Source organism: Callorhinchus milii, unplaced genomic scaffold, assembly GCF_018977255.1.
Source record: "Callorhinchus milii isolate IMCB2004 unplaced genomic scaffold, IMCB_Cmil_1.0 Scaffold3, whole genome shotgun sequence".
Taxonomy (NCBI): Eukaryota; Metazoa; Chordata; class Chondrichthyes; order Chimaeriformes; family Callorhinchidae; genus Callorhinchus; species Callorhinchus milii.
Genome location: NW_024704744.1, coordinates 69,688,483 through 69,701,524, shown reverse-complemented (window position 1 = coordinate 69,701,524; position 13,042 = coordinate 69,688,483).

Genomic DNA, 13,042 nt, shown 5'->3' with positions numbered 1-13,042 from the left:
TGCTCCTCCGCTATTTCAAGCCACATCTCAAGCATACTTATTTGACTATCCTTTCAGTCATCTAACTTTCGGTTTCCACACTCAGCTTAAGTGTCTGTCCAACATTGTGAATGCACTTTGGGAAGCTGCCCATCCAACCCCGCTGTGAAAGGTGCCGTGTGAACCTAACTACTTGAAAGACATGTTAATCAAATCTGTAAAGCAACTCCTGCAGACTAACAGCAGCAGCATAGCATTTCACAGGATTTCACTGTAAGGTGTAGTGATTGTAATTTGTAGGTGATCGCGGCAGCGGCCCTCAGTGGGCAGCACTCTGGCCTCCGAGTTATAAGGTTGTGGGTTTGAACCCCCACTTCAGAGCTTTGAGCTCACGCTCTAGCCTGACACTCCAGTGCCACGGAGTGCTGCTTTCAGGGGCAGGATTGCCCTGAGGGGGCCACATATAACGTTCGATTCCAGGGCCCCTACTAGGTTCCCCAGGCAACCAAACTTTACAGGGAGGATGTCCCAACCTGGGGGCGCAGCTATTGACTGGAGGGCAGCCAGTGTGAGCCCAGCCCAGAGCAGCCACAGATTGTATGCCTGTTCAGGTGAACATTAAAGATCTCATGTTACTATTCGAAAAGAGAAGGTAGTTAATGCACTTCACAGCCTATTCTGTAAAGTGCTTTGAGGCTTCTTGACAATGTAATAAGACGCTATATCAAATGCAAGAATTCTTACTGGGAATGCCCTGCAAGCTTCCTGGTGGGCAGCACAGCTCAGCATGAAATGCATGAAAGCATTGTCACAATCTCCCTGTCCACCCGCCTGGACACCCGCCCTTCCTGATGGTTCCAACAGTTGGAGGTTTGGAGTTTACGCAGCAACAACAACAACAACGTGCATTTATATAGTGCCCTTCATACCAGACGGAGTCTCGGAGCTCTTAACAGTGGTGGAGCCCGATGCTGAGCCAGGGGGAGGGGGAAGGTGACCGTAGGCACAGTCGAAGCGGAAGATCTTCAAGCGCAACCTGAAAACGGGGAGATGGGGTTGAGGAAGAGAGTTCCACAGCTGCTTACAACAACATCAACAACAAGATTCCATTTATAGAGCGCCTTTCACGTCGGGAGGACGTCCCAAGGCGCTGGACAGTTGGGTCAGGACCCGAGCAGGGGGGAAATGGTCAGTGTGAGGGGAGGGAAGGGAGGGAGGGAGGAATGGGTAGAGAGTCGAGAGGGGAGCTGAAGGCACGGTCAAAGAGAAAGGTCTTGAAGGAGGAAAGGGAGGAGGCGGCGAAGGCACTGGGGGATAGAGTTCCAGAGCCTCGGGGCTGAGAGGCTGAAGGCCCGACCACCAATGGTAGGGCGGTTAGGGCGGGGGATGTGGAGCAGACCGGAGCCAGAGGAACGGAGGGTACAGGCAGGTAGGTAGGGGGATAGTAGGTTGGAGAGGTAGGAGGGAGCAAGGCCGTGAATGGCCTTGTAGGTGAGGATGAGGATCTTGAATTGGATCTTACTTCTCTACAAACCAATCAGGGTGGATTCCAAGTGCTGGATGTTCATGAACCTTGACTCCAGGTAACGCCTTCCAGCAGCTGTGGCCCAAAGCCTCAGAGTTTCCTAATCAGCATCTGAGAGACATCTGCCTTCAGCATATTGGGAGTACCTTTAAAGGACAACCTATGACCTGCCAGCCAACCAGATGTATGGGATCTCATCCAATGCCACATATCAGGCTTACTCAGCATCGGCTGCTTAATCCTGAGCGTCATGGGAGAGGCCTTGGCAAGTAGACATGACTGCTGTGAAGCAAACTTTGCATCCTGGGTGCTTAGCAACAAGTCAGGGTAGACCAGAGCCCTCCCTCTCTGCAGCAGCCTCCCATGTTTGCCTGGCCAAGACACTGCTTGCAGTCAGGAAAGGCAAATCACAAACATCTGAACATAACAGCAGATGTATTCAATTTGATTCAACTGTCGTAAACAAATGACATTTAACAATGCAATTTTATTGACGTAATGCTCATGTTTTCCACTCTGATTTTGAGATCAGTCATCACTTGCAGATCACTGCTTGCAGTCAGGAAAGGCAATAATTCAATTCCTCCCTCCTACCCTGCGCCCATTTGTACAACAACAACATTACACTTGTATAGTGCCTTTCATGTTGGGAGGACGTCCAAAGGCGGTGAACTGTCAGTGTTTCGGACCCAAGGTGGAGGTTGGGATCGGGGAGGGTGAAGAGCGGGGCGGGGGGGGGGGGAAAGGAGGGTGATCGAAGGCACGGTCAAAGAGGAGGGTCTTGAGATGGATCTTGAAGGAGGCAAGGGAGGGGGCGAGGCAGAGGGAATGCAGGATGGAGTTCCAGAGTGGCAGAAGGCCCACCCACCAACGGTGGGGCGGGCGAGGAGAGGGACATGAAGCAGGCCAGAGCCCGCTGAGCGGAGGCAGCGGGCAGGTTGGTAGGAGGTTAGAAGGTCGGAGAGGTAGGGAGGAGCAAGGCCATGGAGGACTTTGAAGGTGAGGACCAGGATCTTGAACTGTATCCTCTGTGTGATGGGAAACCTGTGGAGTTGGGCGAGGATGGGGCTGATATTGTCACGGTGCCTGGTGCGGGAGAGAACACTGGCTGCAGAGTTCTGGATGGAGGAGTCCTATGGAGTTTGTGTGAAGAAGAGACTTTGGTCGGTTGGTAGATAGCTACAGAGATGTGTAATCATTGAGTCAATGTATCAATTATTTCAACATGTAAGCTACTATTAAAAATGTATGCCTATACTAATTTTTCCTTTCTTGTCTAGCTGGGATCACCACATCTGTAAGAATGGGGATACCAGGCGCTGAGAAGAAAGAATTTTATTTATTATCAGGATCTTTCTTTGAGCCAGACAGACATTAATCATTCAAAGTACACTGGAACACTGTGATCTTCCTGGTTAATATTACAATACAAGGACACCATATATTTACATAGCGCCTGGGAGAGCTTTCCAATGTACTTAACTAGCTTGGTACCTGAGCTGGGGTCTAGGCTGAGAAGGTTGGGGAGGGGAAAGATGACCGAAAGAGCAATCAAGGAGGTAGGAAATCTTGAGGTGGACTTTCAATGATGTAAGGGAGGAAGCAAGTCAGAGGAACTCTAGGATGGAGTTTCAGTGAGGAGAGAGGAAAGTGAAAGCTTGTCCAGTGGAGCAGATAGGGCAGGGAACATGACGCAGTCTGCTGAGCAAAGAGAGCGGCTGGGTTGGTATGATATGGAACTCAATCTGCTGGGAGATGGGAGGCAATGGAGCTGAGGTGGGGTGATAATCTTGTGGAACCTGGTGTGGGAAAGGATCACCAAGTTTAGGAACATAAGAAGAGTAGAGGAGCAAATCTCCTTGGTTTTATTTATTACTGTTTCCACAGTCATGTCCTGTCCTGTAGTTCTACATATTCAAAATAACTACCACAAGGTAGCTCTTTTCTTTGTAGATGAACAAATCCGTTGCTACTTTTGTCCAGGTTTGGTGTGGTTTCTTGTGCCACATGATTGACTCATGTCTCTTCTAGTTTTGATATCAGGCACGTGTGTTGTCGTATTAGCCAATGCAGTCTATTTGTTAATACCGAGCCAAAACACTAACACTCTTGCTCTTCACTTGGCTCTTTCCATTCCCTAGTGTCCCTCACAGATGTTCATCAAAAATGTAATCCTTTGGCATTGTTATTCTTTCCCTTCAATACATTATAATAATCCTTGAATTTCTTATAGCGCCATATCATGTCTTTGAAACGTCTCAAAGAGCTTCACAGAATATACTGTAAAGAGAATTGACTGTATATTTTGTGGGCGAAACGCGGCAGTCAATTGCACGCGGCAGAGTACCGAAAACAGTCATGAATTGAGTGACCAAATTATTTTTTTTTGATCGATTATTATTATTCCTTTTTGTTCATATAATTCACATTCTACATTCACAATGTGGTCCAACTTCCTCTGGTGGATCCTTCCAATTTTCAGGCCATCCATTTTGTAGATTATTAATGGTAGTACTTACTCCATCTTTTCTGGTGGCTTCTATTATTTCTTTTTCTAGTCTTATCTTCATGTCCTTCTTTAACTCGCTGCTCTCCTCAATGTATCCACTACCTATTATTTCTCCTGGTTTATATTTGAATTCCAGCTCATATTTTTGTGATCGTATACACACTCATCATCTGAAGCATTTTGTACAGCCCTTTTAAAATTGCTTCTAATGGCTTGTGAGTATTCTCGAATATCATCTTCTTTCCAAACACGTATTGTTAGAATGGCTTGCACACACAACCAACTGCTGTATTCTTTCTATCTGGGCATATTCCTTTTCTGTTTCAATAATGCTTGTGTTGCATAAGCTATTCTCTCCTTATGCTAAGACTTTCCATATCCCCATTTTGCTTGCATCTACTGATATCTTTACCGGAGGAGTTATGTCATAATATTTTTTAAACAGAGGCCTTTATAATATCCTGGAGTGTCCATCAGCTTGGGATGTCCTACATAAATGTAAATTTGTGGTGTATTCTCCATTTTAAAACGACTGTGTATTCTGCCGTACTACCTCTCAGCTTTAAAACAGTCAACACATTTATTTTGCTGTGGATTCAAAAGAGTACTTCACTCCTCATTGAATCAGCTATTCAGTGGAGGTATTCATATTGATACTTTCCATGAATTAATGAGTGCCAGAATAGATAATGATTTAGCTGTATTCTATTATAGAGAACACTGTGCTTTTGGAAAGGTTGCACCATGATCAAAACAGCTGTCAGCTGAAGGACAATGTTCATAGAACCATAAAAATTTACAGTGCAGAACATTTGGTTCATCGTGTCTGTTCTGCCCCTTTCCAGTCCCATTTATCTACCCTTTCGGCATGCTCCTGTAGTTTATTCCTTTTCAGACATTATCTTTTTGACAGCTAATATAAATTCTAGCTCAACCAAGAGGGGCATTCCATATTGTAACTAATCTGTGCGTGCGTGACACAAAATTTCCTAAACTCCCCATTTGCTAGTTTGCTAACAAGCTTAAATTAAAACAGCCACTTTGCCCCGAACCTCTGGAACACTCTTCCTCTATCCCTCTGCCTTGCCCTTTCCTTATCGTGAGATCGCGCCTGAAAACCTTCCTTTTCAACTGTGCCTACAGTCACCTCCCCCTCCCTTGGCTCAGTTCATGCTTTGCCACTGTCAAGCGCTCTGCAACGCTACCCTGCATGAGATGGGCTATATAAGTGCAAGTGGTTGTTATTAAATTAGCCTCAAAGGGAAGAACATAAGAACGTAAGAAATAGGAGCAGGCCCCTCGAGCCTGCCCAGCCATTTAATTTCATAGCTGATCTCATTCTATTTACTGGCCCTATCCCCATATCCCTTAATCCCTTTAGTTTTTAAAAATCTATCAGTCTCATTCTTGAATATGTTATGGAAAGAGATTAGGCAAAAACAAAGGCCCTTTCAAAGAGGTTTTGGACGCTTTCCCCAGAGCAAGCTAAAACAGCTTCAAAACTTATCACCAAACATAGCACAAAGCCAGGAAGATTGTTAGGGAAATGAAGTGGGATCAATAGTTTACATCATTCCCAAAGAGCACAACTACACAAGAATGATCCCAAATCTTTCTTCCACTGACTGAATTCTGTCTTCGGTCATAGCTGGAAGGGTTCCTCTGGGGCTTGTGCCAGTGTTGGATAAGTCTGGTGTTTTACAACAGACCCATGGAGATATCCTTGGGGTCTGATGGGAGCATTAAACGGATTTGGTATCTGACCCACTGTGAGGGTGGGAAAGATGTGCTGGTGAGAACTTGTTTCGATCTCCTTATAAAGGAGAAACAGAACCAGCGAGAGAGCTCAGTGTGGGAGCCTTTTCGGGGCCTGCGGGAGATCAGAGAGTGAAGTTTGGTGTAGAGGATGGGAGTTTCAACTGGTCTAGACACAGGCACCTAGACCAATGGTAACATTCCTGAGGAGGTAGGTGTTAAGTATTAAGGAGTGCGAGCAAGGGACAAAAGGTGTGAAATTACTTGTTTACCTACTTACCCTGAAATTGTTAAAGGTAACATTTATTAGGGGAAAATAACTAAAAACAAATAAAAGGCAAAGGTAAAACCCTGTAAATTTTAAATATATATATATATAAATCCTAAATGTTAAGTGGAATAGAAGCTAGAAAGGGATAATGGAATGGAAACACAGATAGTATGTCAAAGCTGCAGTATGTGGGAATTTGTGGATGGTAATACCTCAATGGTCACATCTGTAAGAAGTGCACATGTCTTGGGTCACTCCGGCTCAGGATTTTTGATCTGGAGTGTGCATTAGAGATACTCTGATGCATAAGGGAGGGGGAGGAATATTTGGACAGTTTTCTTCAAAACATAGCCACGCCACACAGAGAGGTACAGGAAGAGGAGTGTGAGATTGATAGCCAGCAGGGTAGCATTTACTTAGTAGAGGCAGAGAAGGAGCCTTTGGCTATCCAACAGGTACAATGTACTTGCTACATTGAATGAGGGAGTATTCTGTGGGGAAGGAGGTCTGAATGCAAACCAAAGCACCATAGAACAGAAGGCAATGCAAGTGGGGGAGGAGCAGAATAGTTGTAGTTATATACCATTTTTATAGTTCCTTATCATTTGGAAATTTCAGAGTTCTTTACAGTAATTACTGTCACAACTAGTGATTGTGAACTTTTGAACTTTTTTAAAAAAATAGTATCATGGGACCTTTAATGTTCACCTGAAGAACAGGCAGGAGGAATCTTGGTTTAACATCTCATCTGAAAAGCAGCATCTCTGATAATGCAGTCCTCTCGCAGTACTATACTGCGGAGTGGAGTCCTGTAGTTCAGTGGTTAGAGTCCTGTAGCTCAGTGGTTAGAGCACTCGACCTTGCAAGCGAGACATCCGGGTTCAATTCCCGGCAGGGCGAAACCTTGGACAAGTTTCCTTACTCCACACACCTAATAATAATCCCTCCAAAAAAACAAAACAATAATAAATTGGTTATTTTCAATCCACGACCGTTTGTGGGACACTGCTGTGTGCAATTGGCTGCCGCGTTTCACCCACAAATATACAGTCAATTCACTTCAAAGCATATTCTGTGAAGCACTTTGAGACGCTTAGAAGACTTATAGATTTTTTAGATTTTTTTGAGGACATATCAAGTAGATTAGATAGGGGGGAATCAGTGGATGTCGTGTATTTAGATTTCCAAAAGGCATTCGATAAGGTACCACATAAAAGGTTGATTCACAAGAATAGGGCCCATGGAATTAAGGGGAATATATCAGCATGGATTGAAGAATGGTTAACGGGAAGAAAACAAATAGTAGGGATAAATGGGTCCTTCTCAGATTGGCGGGATGTGACTAGTGGCGTGCCACAAGGATCAGTGCTTGGTCCTCAACTATTTACAATCTACATCAACGATTCAGATGAGGACATCGAACTTAATATATCCAAATTTGCAGATGCCACTAAACTAGGAGGGAGAGTAAACACCGAGGATGACACTAAAAAAATGCCACGAGATATAGATAGGCTAGGTGAGTGGGCAAATAGATGGCAGATGAAGTATAATGTAGGGAAGTGTGAAGTCATCCACATAGGTGGCAAGAACAGTAGAGCAGATTATGTTTTAGAAGGGGAGAGACTAGATAGTGTTAGAGTTCAGAGGGACTTAGGTGTCCTTGTACACCAGTCACAAAAAGTTAGTTTGCAGGTACAGCAAGCAATTAGGAAGGCTAATGGTATGTTGGCATTTGTTACAAAAGGGTTAGAATATAAGAGTAGGGAAGTCTTGCTGCAACTGTATAGGGCCCTGGTGAGACCGCACCTAGAGTATTGTGTGCAGTTTTGGTCTCCTTATTTAAGAAAGAATGTACTCGCCTTGGAGGGGGTACAACATAGATTCATTAGGTTGGTACCTGGGATGAGGAGGATGAGTTATGAGGATAGGTTGAGCAATTTAGGCCTATATTCTGTAGGATATAGAAGAATGAGAGGTGATCCTATAGAAACATATAAGATTATAAAGGGGCACAACAGAATAGATAGTGGGAGACTTTTTCCCTGGTTGGAGAAACCATAACCAGGAGTCACAGTCTTAAAATTAGGGGTAAGCCCTTTCGCACTGAGTTGAGGAAAAACTTCTTCACTCAGAGGGAAGTGAATTTATGGATTTCTCTACCCCAAAGGGCTGTAGATGCTCAGTTCTTGAACATATTCAAGATTGAGATTGATAGATTTCTTGTGGATAAAGGGATTAACGGATATGGGGATAAGGCAGGCAGGTGGAGTTAGAATAGATCAGCTTGATCTTATTGAAAGGCCGGGCAGGCTCGTGGGGCTGAATGGCCTATTCCTGCTCCTAATTCTTATGTTCTTATCAGCCAGAACTAGTTAACAATCTGACAGTAAGGGAATATCTTGCAAATTGTGATCATAATATGACTGAATTTGACATTAGATTTGAGAGGGAGAAGGGAGAGCCCCAAACTAACGTTTTAAATTTAAGTAAGGCAAACTTCGATGGGATGAGAAATATATTGACTGTATCAAGCTAAAAAGGCTTACTCAAATGCAAGAAAAAGTGGAAATCCGGAGGACTAGGAGACCTACAAAAGGCAACAAAGGGATACAAAGAAAATAATGAGTAGCAAAAAGGGAGTATGAAAAAAAACTTGAACGGGATATTAAAATCAATAGTAAAACCTTTTATAAATATATTAAAAGAAAGAGAATGCTCAAGGAGGATGTGGGTCCATTAAAGACAGAAGTAGGTGAAACTGTAACAGAAAATAAGGAAATGGCTGACTTATTAAATAAATACTTCACTACCATTTTCTCAGTAGAGGATGAGGACAAAATACCAGCGGTACAGGGGAACCTAAAAATAAGTCAAAGAGAAATGCTTAATAAAGATAATATAAATAAAAAAAGGTAATGGAGAAAATAATGAGACTCAAAATAAACAAATCTTCTGATAGTTTCCACCCCAGGAAATAGGAGAGGAAATTACAGATGCATTATGATAATTTTTCAAAGCTCACTAGATTCAGGAACTGTGCCCTTAGATTGGAAAATTGCAAATGTCACCACTTTATTTAAGAAGGGAGGGAGAACAACAGCAACAACAAGATTACATTGGTATAGCGCCTTTCACGTCGGGAGAAACCAGGAAACTACAGACCTGTCAGCTTAACATCAATTGTAGAGAAAATACTGGAATCCATCATCAGGAACAGAATGGCTGACTAATCTAGTTGAATATTTTGAGGAGATCACTAAAATGGTGCATAAGAGAGTGTCTATGGATGTCACTTATATGGACTTTCAGAAGGCAATTGATAAGGTTCCACACAAAAGATTATAAGCGAAAATGGAAGTGCATGGAGTTGGAAATAACCTTGTGAAGTGGCTTGGTAACTGGTTGGGAGGCAGGAAACAGAGAGTAGGGATAAAGAGAACAATCACTAATTGACGGGACGTGACAAATGGTATCCCTTATGGGTCTCTACTGGGACCTCAGCTATTCGCCATAGATATATATATATATAGATATATATAATATATATACATAAATGACTTGGATGAAGGAATGGAAAATTTAATATCCAAGTTTGCAGACGATACTAAGCTAGGAGGCTCAGTTGTTGTGTAGATGGGAGTAGAAAGTTACAGAGACTTAGACAGTTTGAATGAGTGGGCAAAGCTGTAGCAGATGGCTTTCAATGTAGGGAAGTGTGAGTTCATCCACAATGGACTGAAAAAAGATAAAGCAGAACATTTTCTTAATGGGGAGAAATTAAGAGCTGTAGTAGGTCAGGCTATTAAGGGATATGGGGAGAGAACAGGAAATTGTCATTGAAAGGATTAGTTGAGGTACAGATTAGCTATGATCTAATCAAATGGTGGAACAGGCTCGAAGGGATGAACTCGTGTTCCCGTGCTTTCCAGGGGTGTGCAAAAACATACACAATTACTATATTTCATAGTAAATCCGGTGAAGCGTTTTGAGATCTCCTTCTGACATGATAAGGCAAAACTCAACATTATGTTCAGCTGGCAGCCAGTGTGTGAGCCTGTGCATTTGCACTATTTGAAAACATCTGTGCCAGAATGTGAATCTGAGCAAATCACACAGGGTAAACTGCTAAACTGCTTCAAGAAACAACTAAATGAATGACCAGAGCAAAACCAGTCTCATTCAGGAAAGTGGGTGGTCCTGAAATTGTAATGTTAATGATCAGGAGTATAGTTTTGTACAACAGGAAGGTTCCTCAAGATCTGCATGAAGCAATGTTAGATGTGAAACATTTGAGTAAATGAGAGCATTCATTGGTAAGGCCACAATCCTGGTAGAAGCAACATATGGTGCTTTCCTGTCTCCTGCAGCTGTTGGCAGAACTGAGTGGAACACTCACATGAACGGTTTCCACAGACCAATTCACAGCAAGAAGTTGCTTCACACCTCTTTAAAGTCAACAACAACTTGCATTTATCTAGCACCCTTCACACAGAGTAGCGTCTCAGAGTGCTTGACAGTGATGGAGTCTGACACTGAGCCCAGAGGAGGAGGGAAGCGGGAGGTGACCATAAGCACGACCAAAAAGGAAGGTCTTCAGGCGGGTCTCGAAGGTGGGGAGGGGGGAGGGAGGGAAGGAGGAAGGTGGAGGATTTAGAGTTGACATTGGAGACATTAAGTCTGGAGGTGATGCAGGGGCGGATGAGGGTTTCAGCTGCATAGCAGGTGAGTTAGGGTTGTTACGCAATGTTGTGGAGTTGAAAGAAAGCAAACTTGATCAAGGACAGGCTGTAACACTTACAGAAGGTATCCGCAACTACTTGTGCGTGATATTAAAGAGGTAACACACTTAAACAAATTAAGGGAGCAGCATATCCTTGTATGATTCACTGAGCTCTGCCAACAGCTATATAAATCATCATGTGTTGCTTCTCTTTACCTCCTCGCTTACTGACTCAAATGTTCCACGTATAACATTTATTCACGCAGACTTTGAGGAACCCTCCCGCTTTCTGAAGCCACGCTGCTGATTGCTATCGTTGTTCTGTGCCATTTCAGCAACAACCAATTTTGCCTTTACCCTGTTTCATTCAGTTGGTGGTTAATTGCAGAGTCGAGTTAGACAGCTCTGCGGTGTCTCACAATTTCCTTTGTAACGTGTCAAAAAATGTGACATTGATATTTATTGCTTCCTCCCTTTCCTCCTTCAAGGCCGGTCTCAAGACCTTTCCCTTTGACCGTGCCTTCAGCTCCCCTCTCGACTCTCTACCCCATCCTCGCTCCCTCCCTCCCTTCCCTCCCCTCACCCTGACCATTTCCCCCTTGCTCGGGTCCTGATCCAACTGTACAGCGCCTTGGGACGTCCTCCCGACGTGAAAGGCGCTCTATAAATGGAATCCTGTTGTTTTTGTTGTTGTTTTTCATACAATGCAAATGTACTCACTCTCTCACACACTCACACTTTTTGCTAACATCCCTCCAAAACCCCAAACAGTAATAAATGGGTCATTTTCAATCTACGACTGTTTGTGGGACATCGCTGTGCGCAATTGGCTGCCGCGTTCGCCCACAAATATAGAGTCAATTCCCTTTACAGCGTGTTCTGTGAAGCGCTTTGGGACGTCCTCCCGACGTGAAAAGCGCTACATCGAATGCAAGGATTATTGCGACGTGTTCTTCTTTTAAGACTCATCGCAAAGCGAACAAGATCAGCGCAACTCTTTTAAGACTCTGTGGCTCCATCAACCTCTCTCTCTTCCCCTTCGCCTGGTTCCAGCTCCAATCGTCGGGCGTTACAACACACACACACACACACACACACACACGCAGGCGAAAAAAAAAGGAAAATGTGGAACCTGTGCAAAGCTTATGATTCATGATTATCATTTATTATTGTGTGTGGCGTGTGGTATGTGGCGTGTGTGTACTCTTTCTGGGGGGGGGGGGGGAGGCTGTATAACACGTTATGATGCGTGTGAGTGCGTGAGTGTGTGAGTGTGGGTGTGTGAGTGTGGGTGTGAATGTGTGTGTGTGCGTGAGTGTGTGAGTGTGGGTGTGTGAGTGTGGGTGTGAATGTGTGTGTGTGCGTGAGTGTGTGAGTGTGGGTGTGTGAGTGTGAGTGTGTGTGAGTGTGGGTGTGAGTGTGTGAGTGTGTGTGTGTGTGAGTGTGGGTGCGAGTGTGTGAGTGTGAGTGTGTGTGAGTGAGTGTGTGTGTGTGTGTGAGTGGCTGTGTGTGCGTGTGTGGGTGCGAGTGTGTGTGAGTGAGTGAGTGAGTGTGTGTGTGTGAGTGAGTGAGTGTGTGTGTGTGAGTGGCTGTGTGTGTGTGTGTGGGTGCGAGTGTGTGCGAGTGTGTGAGTGTGAGTGAGTGAGTGAGTGAGTGTGTGTGTGTGAGTGGCTGTGTGTGTGTGTGGGGGGGTTCTGCTCCACCTCCTTTTGACTGGAGCCACAGGGAGTGGAGTGGAGCACTCGGTGCTGCTGCTGCTCTTGTGAGATGTCGAGTTGATGCGGTGTTGCAGAACCTCTGTCAGCTCCTCACTCCTCCGCCACCCACCACCGACACCCCACCACCCACCCACACCCCCCCGCACCCCCCCACCCCCCCCACCCCCCCACCACCCACACCCCACCCCACCCCCCCACCCACCCACACCCCCCACACCCCCCACACACCCCCCCACCCCCCACCACCCACACCCCCCACCACCCACCGACACACACCCCCCCACCCCCACACCCCCCACACCACCCCCCCACCACCACCCCACCACACCCCCCACCCCCCACCCCCCACACCCCCCATCACCCACCCACACCCCCACACCCCCCCATCACCCACCCACCCACACCACCCCACCCCCCCACCACCCACCCCCACCCCCACCCCCCCACACCCCCACCCCCCCACCCCCCACACCCCCCACACCCCCCACCACCCACACCCCCCATCACCCCCACCACCACCCACCCCACCCCCCCACCCACACCCCCCCCACCCACCACCCAC